Source organism: Nerophis lumbriciformis, linkage group LG09 (genome assembly GCF_033978685.3).
Source record: "Nerophis lumbriciformis linkage group LG09, RoL_Nlum_v2.1, whole genome shotgun sequence".
NCBI lineage: Eukaryota > Metazoa > Chordata > Actinopteri > Syngnathiformes > Syngnathidae > Nerophis > Nerophis lumbriciformis.
In genome coordinates, this window is record NC_084556.2 from 29274506 (window position 1) to 29288356 (window position 13851).

The following is a 13851-nucleotide window of genomic DNA, read 5'->3' on the forward strand; positions in this document are numbered from 1 at the left end:
TTCTGGTAGCCTCAGATCTTTCTGGATGTCATTCCATGACCAGGGAGAAGCATAACTGAATGTTGTTTTTTTCTAAGTTCTGTGTTGGCTCTAGGAACCAACATGTGGAGGACATCCTGTGAGCATAGGCTGTAATGACTGGAGTTTCTACACACAAAGGAACATAGATAAGGGTTAGGGTTAGGGTTAGGGTTAGGACAAGTCCAAGAAGACATTTATATATAAAAAATATCCATCGAGAAAGTCTTCGGGCAGTTACAGATGGACAGTTTGCCTTTGCATACAAAGTACAGTAAAGTGGTGGAAAAAGATTACAACCAGTAATAAAATGTAAGGCACAGTTATATACAGTGTCTAGTTTGTTCAAGTAAGTGCCAGGTGCATTCATAAAAAGCAAGTCTCCATAATCAAGTAAAGGAATAACGGTGGATGAGATCAGACTTATTTCTGAAAAAGAAACCCAATTTAATTTTAAGCTAAGAGACAAGCTTTGCTATGTGTGCTTTAAAAGACAATCTCATCAATAATAATCCTAAGTACTTATATGGTGTAACCAACTCAAGCTCGACCCCATGAGTAGTCAATATTTTAGGGATGTTTAATGGCAGCCGTTTGCCATTTGAGAATAATATCACCTGACATTTGTCTGCATTTAGCACTAGCCTAAGTTGGGTCAGCTGGGACTGAACAATATCAAAAGCAGACTGCAAGAGTCCAAGGGTTTGCACTGCAGAGGGGGATGAACAATGTATGACCGCATCATCCGCATAGAAATGGATTGCAGCATCTGATATTTTATCACAAAGATTGTTCACGTACATGGAGAACAACAGCGGTCCTAATATTGAACCCTGTGGTACGCCCTTTAACACAGGGAGGAAAGATGAAGAAGACCCAGCAAACTGAACACATTGTGTGCAATCTATCAGCTAAAATCGTATGGTTGACCATGTCAAATGCCTTTGACAGGTCAATAAATAGAGCTGCACAATATTTTTTGCAGTCCATCCATCCATCCATCCATTTTCTTCCGCGTATCCGAGGTCAGGTCGCGGGGGCAGCAGCCTAAGCAGGGAAGCCCAGACTTCCCTCTCCCCAGCCACTTCGTCCAGCTCCTCCTGGGGGATCCCGAGGCGTTCCCAGGCCAGCCGGTCTTCCCCGTGGCCTCGTACCGGTCGGACGTGCCTTAAACACCTCCCTAGGGAGGCGTTCGGGTGGCATCCTGACCAGATGCCCGAACCACCTCATCTGGCTCCTCTCGATGTGGAGGAGCAGCGGCTTTACTTCGAGCTCCTCCCGGATTATGGAGCTACTCACCCTATCTCTAAGGGAGAGCCACGCTAACCTGACTCTCGCCAGAACCTTGTAATTCGCTGAGCTCCACACAAGGATCTGGGAGTTATCAATAGGAGATGTATTTCAGAAGTAAAAAAATTATTGTATGTGATTGGATAAACCACTTGTCCGTTATCTTGAATGACGTGCTACTTCAACCACTCACATCCAAATCAACCCGTGACGCTGATGAGAGCGACGCTGGGAAATCCAAAACAGAATAGCCGACTTATTGGATAACGACAGAGCGAAAAGTTAGAAAACTTTTACTGAAACAACGCAACAATGTCAGTAGACGATCGATGTCGTTTGTGCAAAGAAAATATGCAGAATCAATGTCAGCACACGACTCCTCGCTGCGTGCCACCATTGTTGTTTGAATCAAACAGTCGCTTCGGCGCTACGTCACATCTATGAAATCCCGCCTGGCGATCCTGATTGGTTAATTTTTTTTTGCTATCTTGAAGGAGTTTGCAATGCCCTCGATCACAGATCCTTGTGTGGAGCTCAGCAAACTACAAAGATCTGGCGAGAGTCAGTTTAGCCCAGATACGCCAATCCTGTGCAATGTATCTGCTGAAATCATATGGTTGACCATGTCAAACGCCTTTGACGGGTCAATAAATAGAGCTGCACAATAATTTTTGCAGTCCAATGCTCCAATAATGTCATTCACAACTTTAATGGCAGCGGTTATTGTGAAGTGAAGTGAATTACATTTATATAGCGCTTTTTCTCAAGTGACTCAAAGCGCTTTACATAGTGAAACCCAATATCTAAATTACATTTAAACCAGTGTGGGTGGCACTGGGAGCACATGGGTAAAGTGTCTTGCCCAAGGACACAACGGCAGTGACTTGAATGGCGGAAGCGGGGATCGAACCTGCAACCCTCAAGTTGCTGGCACGGCCACTCTACCAACCGAGCTATACCGCCCCACAATATATATTGTGCTGTGACGTTTCCTAAAGCCTGACATTGACCTGAGATCGTTTTTTAAAAAATGCTTGTGAAAACATTCAGAAGACTCGAGTGTTCAACAAAATGGTAAATGGTAACTGGATTATACTTGTATAACGCTTTTCTACCTTCAAGGTACTCAAAGTGCATTGACACTATTTCCACATTCACCCATTCACACACACATTCACACACTGATGGTGTTAGCTGCCATGCAAGGCGCTAACCACGACCCATCAGGAGCAAGGGTGAAGTGTCTTGCTCAAGGACACAACGGACATCACTAGGTTGGTAGAAGCTGGGGATCGAACCACAAACCTTCAGGTTGCTGGCACAGCCACTCTCCCAACTGCGCCACGCCGCCTCAAAAAACACGAGTAGAGTCTCTGACAAGTAGTATTGCAAAACTCGGATGATACGTGAGACATTGCCTTTTGGGGGTCAAAAGGAAACCATTACCAGCAAGCTAACACAAGAGTAAGGTTAAAAGGTGACATTTGGCTCCTTTGAGCCCAATTTGGAATGGAAGCAGGTCTCATTGTTTTTACCCCCCACAGCTCATCTCTGATTAGAGCCAAATATCCCCCAAGGTCACACACAGGAAGAGTAATCTTCCATTCCCTGCCTCTTGCACGGACTCAAATGAGGTGGCTCTATCACTGTCATCACTTGTAACTTTGACACCTGCAGCCCAACATTGGGAACAAGCCGAGCCCATCCTCTGCAGTCTTTTTCTGCTGCAATCATGGTCAAATAAAGGTGTTGATTTGGATGAATGTAGAGGTTGTAGTGTGGGGGGAGAGGGGTGGGGTGGGGGGGGGGGGGTCCTTGCAGTTGTCGTGCACGTTACAGACAAGCTGTCCCGCTTGCATGCAATGCGCGTTCACGCGGCCAGTGGAGCGCCTCTAACGCAGCCCCCCGCGGCTCCAGGGTTTGCCCCTCCTGAAGAGCACCAATCTGAGATGGGTACATGGAGGGGGCGGGAAGGATAGTTTGAGGAGGGCTGAGCTCTTTTTTTCCCTTTTTTTTTGTATTATTATTATTATTGCAAGAGGACGCCAATTTCTCTTATTATTTCACTGCTGGAACAACAACGGGCAAAAAAAGAGAAAAAAAAAAAAAAAAAAGAAAGAAAGAAGCTGGACCGCGCGTTATAGACGTTCATTAACTCCAAAGAAATCCACGCGAAGAGGGAGGAAAAGAAACAGCGGGAAGACGGGCGTTATATCTAAGTGGTGAGACATTTTAAACAAAATCTTGTGCTGTGTTTTTTTTGGGTGGGGGGGTTGCATTGAAATGCAACAACTGCGGCTGCAGGGTAATGTAATGGAGGGTTTAACAGGTATCCTTCTGCATGCATGCGGCTGTGTTGGCTCTGTCTGCCTCCTTTCTTGTGCATGATGGTGCGTTCAAGTGCGACAGCGGCGCTGCCCGTCCAGCCCGAGTCCAATGCGACACTTTAAAAGAAAAAAAAATGAGGTAACGTTTTGATGGGCAATTAAGAGCAGCGTGAGGATGTGTGACGCAAAGGAGAGGCTTTTTTTTTGGCGCAAATAAAACGCACATGCAGCGCTGACCCTGAAAAGCTGTTAGACACAAGCTGCCGCAACCAGTGACAAGACTGTTGAGCAGATAACTTAACCTTGGATCCGAGGCTTGCAGCATATCCCCTCAACAACACCCCATCCCCTTCTTTACAGTCATTAACACGAACGTTGCATTGTGTATGTGTCCCCCTTTTTTTTATTAGAGAGGGACAAGCGGTAGAACAGTGATGGTTGGATGGATTTTTGTGTCTGTTTTGCATTTAAGCTTTTTCTTGTCACTGAATTCATGTATTTGAACTTTTTGCATATACTGTACACCAGTGTTTTTCAACCTTTTTTCAGCCAAGACACATTTTTTGCGTTGAAAAAAATGCGGAGGCACACCACCAGCAGAAAACATTAAAAAATGAAACTCAGCAGCCGATATTGACTGTAAAAAGTCGTTGTCGCAATTGTTGGATATGTCTTTAAACCATAACAAACCATGCATCAATATAGCTCTTGTCTCAAAGTAGGTGTACTGTCACGACCTGTCACATCACACCGTGACTTATTTTGAGTTTGTTGCTGTTTTCCTGTGTGTCGTGTTTTAGTTCTTGTCTTGCGCTCCTATTTTGGTAACCTGACTCTCTCCAGACCCTTGTAGTTCGCTGAGCTCCACACAAGGATCTGGGCTCGAGGGCATTGCAAACTCCTTCAAGATAGCAAAAAATAATGAACCAATCAGGATCGCCCGGCGGGATTTCATAGATGTGACGTAGCGCCGAAGCAACTGTTTGATTCAAACAACAATGGCGCCTTCTGAAATACATCTCCTATTGAGAAGTCCCAGATCCTTGTGTGGAGCTCAGCGAACTACAAAAATCTGGCGAGAGTCAGGTTACTATTTTGGTGGCTTTTCCTATTTTGTTGGTATTGTCCTGTAGCAGTTTCATGTCTTCTTTTGAACGATATTCCCTGCAGTTGCTTTGTTTTAGCTATCAAGAATATTTCAGTGGTTGCTATCCTTTATGGGGACATTGTTGATTGTCATGTCATGTTCGAATGTACTTTGTGGACGCCAGCTTTGCTCCACAGTAACTCTTTGCTGTCGTCCAGCATTCTGTTTTTGTTCACTTTGTAGCTAGTTCAGTTTTAGTTTATTTCTGCATAGCCTTCCCTAAGCTTCAAGGCCTTTTCTTAGGGGCATTTTGGTTTAAGCATTACTTACCTTTTTACCTGCTAGCTGCCTCCCGCTGTCCCCGACATCTACAAAGCAATTAGCTACCGGCTGCCACCTACTTATATGGAAGAATATTACACGGTTACTCTGCCGAGCTCTAGACGGCACCGACACTCAACAACGGCACGTTATTTGCAGACTATAATTACTAGTTTGCAAAAAATTGTTTTACCCCAAATAGGTGAAATTAAATAATCTCCCACGGCACAGTGGTTGAAAAACACTGCTGTACATTTTGTGAACATATTTTTTACATCAAATTATCCTGACAATTTAATTGAATAAAAATTTGTGAGAACAAAACATGTGTTCAAAGATTCAGATTGTTAAAATAGTGTGTTAAAACCCAGTGTGTAAAAAATTATGTGTAAAAAAACCTCAATGTATAAAAATTCAGTGTAAACAATTTCAGTGCAGAAAAATTTAGTTCACTGGAAAGCAATCATAAAGCGAATCAACTTAAATCATTTAGCAAAGTAAGGTACAAGATAGCAAAACTAACACCCATCCATCGATTCCATTTTCTACCGTTTGTCCCTTTCGGGGTCGCGGAGTGGTGCTGGAGCCTATCTCAGCTGCATTTGGGTGGAAGGCGGGGTACACCCTGGACAAGTCGCCACCTCATCGCAGGGCCAACACAGATAGACAGACAACATTCACACTCACATTCACACACTAGGGACCATTTAGTGTTGCCAATCAACCTATCCCCAGGTGCGTGTCTTTGGAGGTGGGAGGAAGCCGGAGTACCCGGAGGGAACCCACGCGGTCACGGGGAGAACATGCAAACTCCACAGAAAGATCCCGAGCCCAGGATCAAACCCAGGACCTTCGTATTGTGAGGCACATGTACTAACCTCTGTTCCACCGTGCTGCCCGCAAAACTAACATGGTACCCAAATAGGAACAAAACTAAACAGTAGCGTTTAGCAAGCTGAACAAACATAACGGTCGCCAAGGGCGGACACATACCCATGCTGAGTGACTGGCGAGATCGGATATATGAGGGAACGTAATTAGTGTAGACAGCAGGTAGGGACACTCATCACTCAATCAATCAATAAATCAATCAGTCAATCAAAGTGTATTTATATAGCCCTTAATCACAAGTGTCTCAAAGGGCTGCACAAGCCACAACGACCCCCCCCCCCGGGCGACCGGTGCAATGAACATTGAGTGGATCTAGTTAATAGTGTGAGAGTCCAGTCCATAGCAGGACTTAAATTCTTTAAATTGTTAGCCACTGAAAGAAAACATTTCTGCATGTATTAACTGTATGTTAAAGCATTTTTTTTATTATCGCCCATTTGTGAAATGTCAATGGTTATATTCGGTTATGTTGACAACAATATCAACATGAGTCAGACAATTAAAGCTTTGTCTACATCAATCTGGAAAGAGAGTTAAGCATAATAGTGAAAAGGTTCTATCCAAACAATAAATGATATGATTTCAAAAAGTTACTAAAGAATAAAAAAGGTTATTTATAGTATATAATAACCTTCTGTATGCTATAATGCTGCTATTATGCTGCCACATGAGCAAAATCAGCTCTGATTTAAAGTCCAGCAAGCCAACGAATGAAGTGCTCACATGTTTTTGGACTGACTGACAGTTCAACTTGACTGTTAGCCCAGTATGGTAAAAGTTGATTCTTTTCTACTTATTCAAAAATAATAATACCTACTTTGTGGAAATTATTTTACCATGGACAGGCAAGGATATACAAGTTATTTTATTGCTCTTGGTGACCAGAAAAAGATTTAGCCACATAAACCTGAGTGTGTGCACAAAAGACACAAACAACAAAAATGTGGTTCAAGTACGTTTCCAAATAGATAATACAAAATAGTGTAGTATTAATATTAATATTAATTATAATATTTATATTATATTATTAATATTAAGTTAAATATTTATGTTTACTCTAAATAATGAACAAACAAAAACACTACATTGAAAATTACAATACAATTAAATCCAAAATGTTCAATAGTGACATGTTTATATTGCAGATAATGTCCAAAATATGTTTAAGGAAGCCAAGTTAAGCCGATTGAAAACTGCTCTTCGGCATTGGCAAAAATCCAAATATGTAAACAAAACAAAACATATGTACAAAAACTATGAAAAACAAAATGTTTTTTTAAACATATCCTTAGAGAAAAGGGTGGGCTACAATATAAACTTAAAAAGTATGTTAATTTTGAAATACGGCAGTAAATCTGTCACGTGTTTAAAGCGATGATAAATAAGTAATTATCTTTATGGGCTTTTGAATTGACGTGGTTTTGCTGCTGCTAAACCAAAGTAAAACTTTTGCAAAGTACATGTTAACTCACCTGCGATGAGGTGGCGACTTGTCCAGGGTGTACCCCGCCTTCCGCCCGATTGTAGCTGAGATAGGCTCCAGCGCCCCCCGCGACCCCAAAGGGAAAAAGCGGTAGAAAATGGATGGATGGATGGATGTTAACTCACCACTACATAAAAAGTTTAGCAGAGGACGATCAGCTTTAAGTGACCGGTAGCCATAATCACATGCTCCCCCCAGCAGTCGTCTTGGCCCTAAACAATCGCTTAGAGCAGGGGTGTCAAACTCAAATACAGAGTGGGCCAAAATTTAAAGCTGAACAAAGCCGCGGGCCAAGGTTGAACAAATTAACCTTTTAATAGGGACCCAAACAAGTTTTGCATTGAATATTGAACAAGCAAGGCTTATATAACTTTATAGTGACATGCAAAATCGAGTTTCAAATAATAATAATAAATAATTCAAAAATAGCAATGGCATATCAAATACAATTTAATTAAAAATTGAATGCCTGTTTTCTATTTGCAGCCTTCAGAGGTAAATATCAACATTAACTTTTTCCACAGGCTAATACATTTGAAAATAAAATAACATTGAATAAACCAACCAATCAGGACTTTAAACTGCTCAGTTTGCAACACTGATCTAATCTGATGTGCCCAAGCCAGATACCTGCCATCTTTTCTTGGATGCTAGTTCATTAATGTCGGGGCTCCGGCTTTGAGCTGAGGCAACCTTCATTATCGAACGAAGGTGTTCATCAGTCATTATATCTCGTAGCCCACCCGGACCACAGTCTTGGGGGCGTGCCTTAAAGACACTGCCTTTAACATCCGCTATGAGCTGTTGTCACGTCCATTTTTCATCCATTCTAAGAACGTGCTGGCCCATTCACAAGATACGTGCGGCATCTGTATGAACACACATGGGAATGCATGTATACTTGTTCAATAGCAATACAGGTTACACTGAGGGTGCCCGTATAAACGACTTTAACAATGTTAGAAATATAGGCCACACTGTGAATCCACACCAAACAAGAATGACAAATACATTTCGGGAGAACATCCACACCGTAACACAACATTAACACAACAGAACAAATACCCAGAACCCTTTGCAGCACTAACTCTTCCGGGACGCTACAAAATACACCCCCGCTACCACCAATACACCCCCGCTGTGAAGTGGATGTGACAATTTTCGGGACGGTCGCTGAAATCTCCCGGGATGGTTGGCAAGTAGGGTTGGCAAGTATGAGAATTAACGGTGAATGCGGTGTTACCGCGGCACCGCCGCTGAATATAATCGGCGGGCCAGCTCTAGTGTTAATTTGATATCGCTTCAAGGGCCAAGTGAAATTACACGGCGGGCCAAATTTGACACCCATGGCTTAGAGTGTTTATGCCAGGTAAACATTAATGCATCGTCTATGTTAATAGTGTGGCAAAGAGGAAGTTAAAAATTAGGCTATTCTGAATCGCGTGTTTTCTTAGTGACCCATGAATATTTATCACAAGCAGCTTGGTTTGGAAAAAAAGGTTTTGTGTACTTTCTATTCCATTCACTTTGTCGTATCTAAGTGGCAGTTTCATTGACCGGTCAATGAACAGCATTGTGTTCATAGTACAGTATTTCCACCCCTTAGCTGCCATCGTTCTGCAGTTGTTACACCTAAGTCAAGAGTACAAATGAACAGAGGTGGGTAGTAACGCGCTACATTTACTCCGTTACATCTACTTGAGTAACTTTTGGGATATATTGTACTTCTAAGAGTAGTTTTAATGCAACTTACTTTTTCTTTTACTTGAGTATATTTATAGAGAAGAAACGCTACTTTTACTCCGCTACTTTTATCTACATTCAGCTCGCTACTCGCTACTAATTTTTATCGATCTGTTAATGCACGCTTTGTTTGTTTTGGTCTGTCAGACAGACCTTCAAAGTGCCTGCGTTACTGGTGACGTTTCACTCCGTTCCACCAATAAAATGCAGTCACTAGTGACGTTTGACTCCGTTCCACCAATCAGATGCAGTCACTGGTGACGTTGGACCAATCAAACAGAGCCAGGCGGTCACATGACCTGACTTAAACAAGTTGAAAAACTTATTGGGGTGTTACCATTTAGTGGTCAATTGTACAGAATATGTACTGTACTGTGCAATCTACTAATACAAGTTTCAATCAATCAATCAAAAGTGTGAAGGAAAAAAGACACTATTTTATTTCAAACGTACATCCCGTCAAAAGCCTAAAGACTGACTGCACAGTTCCTGTCTTCACAATTAAAGTGCCGCTCCATCGTGCCTGCGCTTTCAAAACAAGAGTCTCCGAAAGCCAGCGCAAACAAGCTAGCAAGCTACGGAGTTTGCCGCCAATGTATTTCTTGTAAAGTGTATAAAAACGAATATGGAAGCTGGACAGATAAGATGCCAAAAACCAACCACTTTCATGTGGTATTAGACAGAAAGGAGGAACTTTTTTTCTCCTCCATTTGAAAACGTGGACGCTATCATCACTACTGTCTGATTACAGTCAATGCAAGTCATCAGAATCAGGTAATACACCAACTTATATTCTTGTCTTCATGAAAGAAAGGAATCTATATGTGTTAAACATGCATGTATATTCATTAAAACACCTTTAACATGTAAACAAACACGGCAAAATAAATAAATATAAATTATATACTGTATATATATATGTGTGTGTATATATATGTATATATATATAAATGTGTGTATATATATATATATATATGTGTGTGTATATATATATATGTGTGTATGTATATATATATATATATATATATATATATATATATATATATATATATATATATATATGTATATGATATGTGTCTGTATGTTACTCATCAATTACTCAGTACTTGAGTAGTTTTTTCACAACATACTTGTTACTTTTACTCAAGTAAATATTTGGGTGACTACTCCTTACTTTTACTTGAGTAATAAATCTCTAAAGTAACAGTACTCTTACTTGAGTACAATTTCTGGCTACTCTACCCACCTCTGCAAATGAACCTCTCAGCATTAATAAGTTATTAGGGTTGACTGTATGGATACAGCACATGTTTAATATAGATTGTACTTTGATATCTAACTATAGTCGTGAGCTACACACACTCAAACCTAAATCAAAACATTAAAACCCTTTCTTTCACCAGGGTAGCGAACGTTTTCCGCCATTAAGCCTGTGCTCTTAACGCAGAAGCATCATTGTTGGCGCTCTTCCAGAAAAGATCATCATAACAAACAAAACAGTTGGGTGCTGGATTATAAACGGTGCAAATGTTTGTTCACATACTAGAAAGTCGGCCCGATGTTTGAAAGCAAGAAGAGCGTTCATGCGTACGCTTTGTGTGTAGTCGCGCATTTGTAAGCCTTTTTTTATTTAACAACGTCCTTCTAAATCAAGACTACAAAATGTCACCCCCCCAGAAGCTTCTTCTATTTTTTTTCCTGTGTTACGTCACATATGCGTGTTTTACCACCACTCTTAACTAGATGGAGTGCACAGTCTTATGTCCCCCTCCGTCAACCATCAATCTCAAGTCTGCACACTCCAGGACTCAAAAAGCGATGACTCCCTGGGCCTATGAGTGTGACCGTGAGTAAATAACTTTTCTCAGCCAATTTCTTCAGATGTTGAGACATACGGAGCCCCCCCCAACCCCGTCTGTCTTCCCGCAGTAAATATCTGCGGTGGCGGAAGGCGAGCAAGCTGATTTATTGTCCAGCATGCAAAGAATGTGTCAAGGAGAGCAGATTTGTTTCACAGGAAGGTGTTATCTTCTCTGCGACTTGCAGATGGATGTGCTTTGTTTGCGTGACTTAGTGGACCTGCTACATCTAAAGCCATGTGATTAAGTGATGCGTTTGTAATTGCTTTGTGCAGAAGCACTCAAAGAACATGAAGGGAAAGCACAGTGAAGAGGTTAACAGCGCCATATTGTTCCTGGAGGCACAGCAAGGAATGATGCAGTTTAATGCAGAGCATTGCCAGTGATTTCAAGATAAATTAAACTGGGTTAGTACGGGTGCTTAAAAACCTTGAAAATGCTTAGATTTTAATGTTGTGTTTTCAAGGTTTGAAAAATGCTGGAATTTTGGGTGAAGTGCTTGTAAATGCTTGGAAATGTTCATCATATTTTTTCAGCAGTCTGACTCAATAGGCTAATTATAAAATGGACAAAAATAAAATAAGTTTCCTTAAAAGTGAAAGCGACACGCTTGATTGATCTGTTGGATTTGCACGAGCCCTTACATTAGGTTGTTGTCATGCCAGACTCTGTGTCGCCCCCAAGAGGACAGTGGTGCATCGGTCCATCATGCCGGGAGGTTGTCGTTTTAATGAATGGAGTGTTGGTCTACCTGGCCAAACATCACGGCTTGGACAATGTGCACGACTACCTGAGAAGCTTGAAGCAGGAACTGGAAGAGATCAGCGAGTAACCACAAGTCCAAGAAGACTCTCGACTACTATTGTTTTTTTTTTCAATTACCCTCACAAAAATCACAGCTTTCCAACTAATGGGAAATGACAAATACAAACTTTGGATAAAACGTGGACCAAATCCATGTGTAGCCTGGTGCAAAGTATGCCAAAAGGAAATCCAGCAAGGTTCGATGTATTTTTTGCTCCATTATTTTGGTTGTCTACTTAACTTGTCTAACTACCTCAGTTAAAGCAAACAGTGACATTTTGTCGTTTTGGTTAATTGCATTAAAATGGTTACATTATTGGACTTGTTTGTACTGTGAAGGTCATATAATGTATAATTTGTAACCTTTTTCATAACGTAGAGGTAAGTTAGTTTTGTACTTTTTACACAACATGGTTGTATGCATTTCTTGCTGTATTATTTTCGTTGTCTACTAAGCTTGTCTGACTACCTCAGTGAAAGCAAAAAAAAAGTTAACGTTTGCCTTTTTGTTAATTTGTTATCATAGCCACAGTTATAAGGCTCGATATGCTTTATGAAAAGTGACTGAGGTGTTGTGAAACACACACCATATTTTCCTTTCATTTATTATCCTTATATTAATGTGGAACAGTTTTGTTAATGAGTGAAATTGACATTTTGAGGGTGCGTGTATTTATGTCACACTATGCAGTTTACAAGCACAAATACGGTGTGCATCAATCCGTGCTGTTCGACGTCATTGAGTGCTGTAAGTAAGAAAAAGAACAATACATTTAAAAAACAACACAAATGGAGACACTTTTGCAAACACCAATGACATTGAATAGTCTACAGAAACTTGAATTTGGCCATGGAAAAGGTGTACGAACCCTGATTAAAGGAATGTCTCCAAGAGAGTTAAGGAAAAATAATCATCTTTGCTCAAGTAGTCCATCCTAAATGAATGTTTACACCATGTTTTAGAAAGGACTCTGCATACTAAATAAAAGAGCCCTCATTCTACAAGAGACTACTTTCATAGATTTAGCTGGAGTGGAAAGGGGTAGACTAATGCATAGCTAATGTTTGACGATAAGGAGGGTGATGCTAGATGACAGGAGAGAATAACAAGAGCCCTCCAAGTGTATTGAAACCTCCACCATGATCATGTCAGTCATGACCAAGAGGCTTTCAGGGGGTGTTTGCAGCTTGGCTCCACCAGGCAGGAGACGACAAGAAATGAAACAAAGTAGAACAATGAATGCACCAAGCTGGGTGAATACAGACACGAAGTGGATACTTCATTCCTCAGCGTGACCAAACCGCCTCATTGGTTATGCATTGACATATTTTACAAATGTAAACTATGAAGGGGTTTTTGTGTTTACAATGTTCACGTCACAATTAAATGTAATCATCATTTACATACATTACCGTCCTGTGTCTCTGACGCAATAATATCTGAAAGGACGCAGTCAACTGACTCCTAGCTTCATTTGTCCCACGGAAAATGATACATTCTGTTTAAAATCACAGTAACAAGGCACACATCCATCGGTTGACGTTGTCGACAAAAATCAATAAAGGGGACTAGAGCTGCAGCATATGAATATTTTAGTAATCAATCTATTTATTGATTAATTTGTTCGATTAATCAAGTAATCAAATAAAACACACTCTGTAGCCTCAGTGCGTCTTTTAGGAAAAATTGTTGAAATAAACAGATTCTTCCTTTTTCTTTGAAATGCAGATAAAACTGAAACTGCACTTCTACAATGGGAACGTCACAATATAGTGAGGCCTAAAACCTGGTAATTGATTGATGACAAACCAAACTATACAAACAGACTCTCTGATAAAGTATAATAAATCGAGTGACAATGTATTTAAGTCATACGCATTTGAAAATGTATTAATTGGAGGAACTTGTTAGCATTAACCTACAAACTGTAGATGCTGGCATGTCCTCACGTGTTCGTTATGCAAGTCAAACATATAAAAGGGCGTTATCTGCCAAATAGACGTGTCCCTTTTTTCTGCTTGTTGTTC

The 13851-nt window shown here is 40.8% G+C and overlaps 1 protein-coding gene across 2 annotated transcripts in view; it reads left to right on the forward strand.

Moving 5' to 3' along the window:
• The first annotated feature begins 3201 nt into the window (after window positions 1-3201).
• The window catches only part of gabra3 (gamma-aminobutyric acid type A receptor subunit alpha3), a 278534-nt gene continuing 267884 nt past the window's right edge, over window positions 3202-13851 (forward strand). For both annotated transcript variants that reach the window (XM_061963400.2, XM_061963401.2), the window contains exon 1: window positions 3202-3530. The gene's annotated coding sequence lies outside the window, so the exon portion shown is untranslated. The remainder of the gene's footprint in view (window positions 3531-13851) is intronic.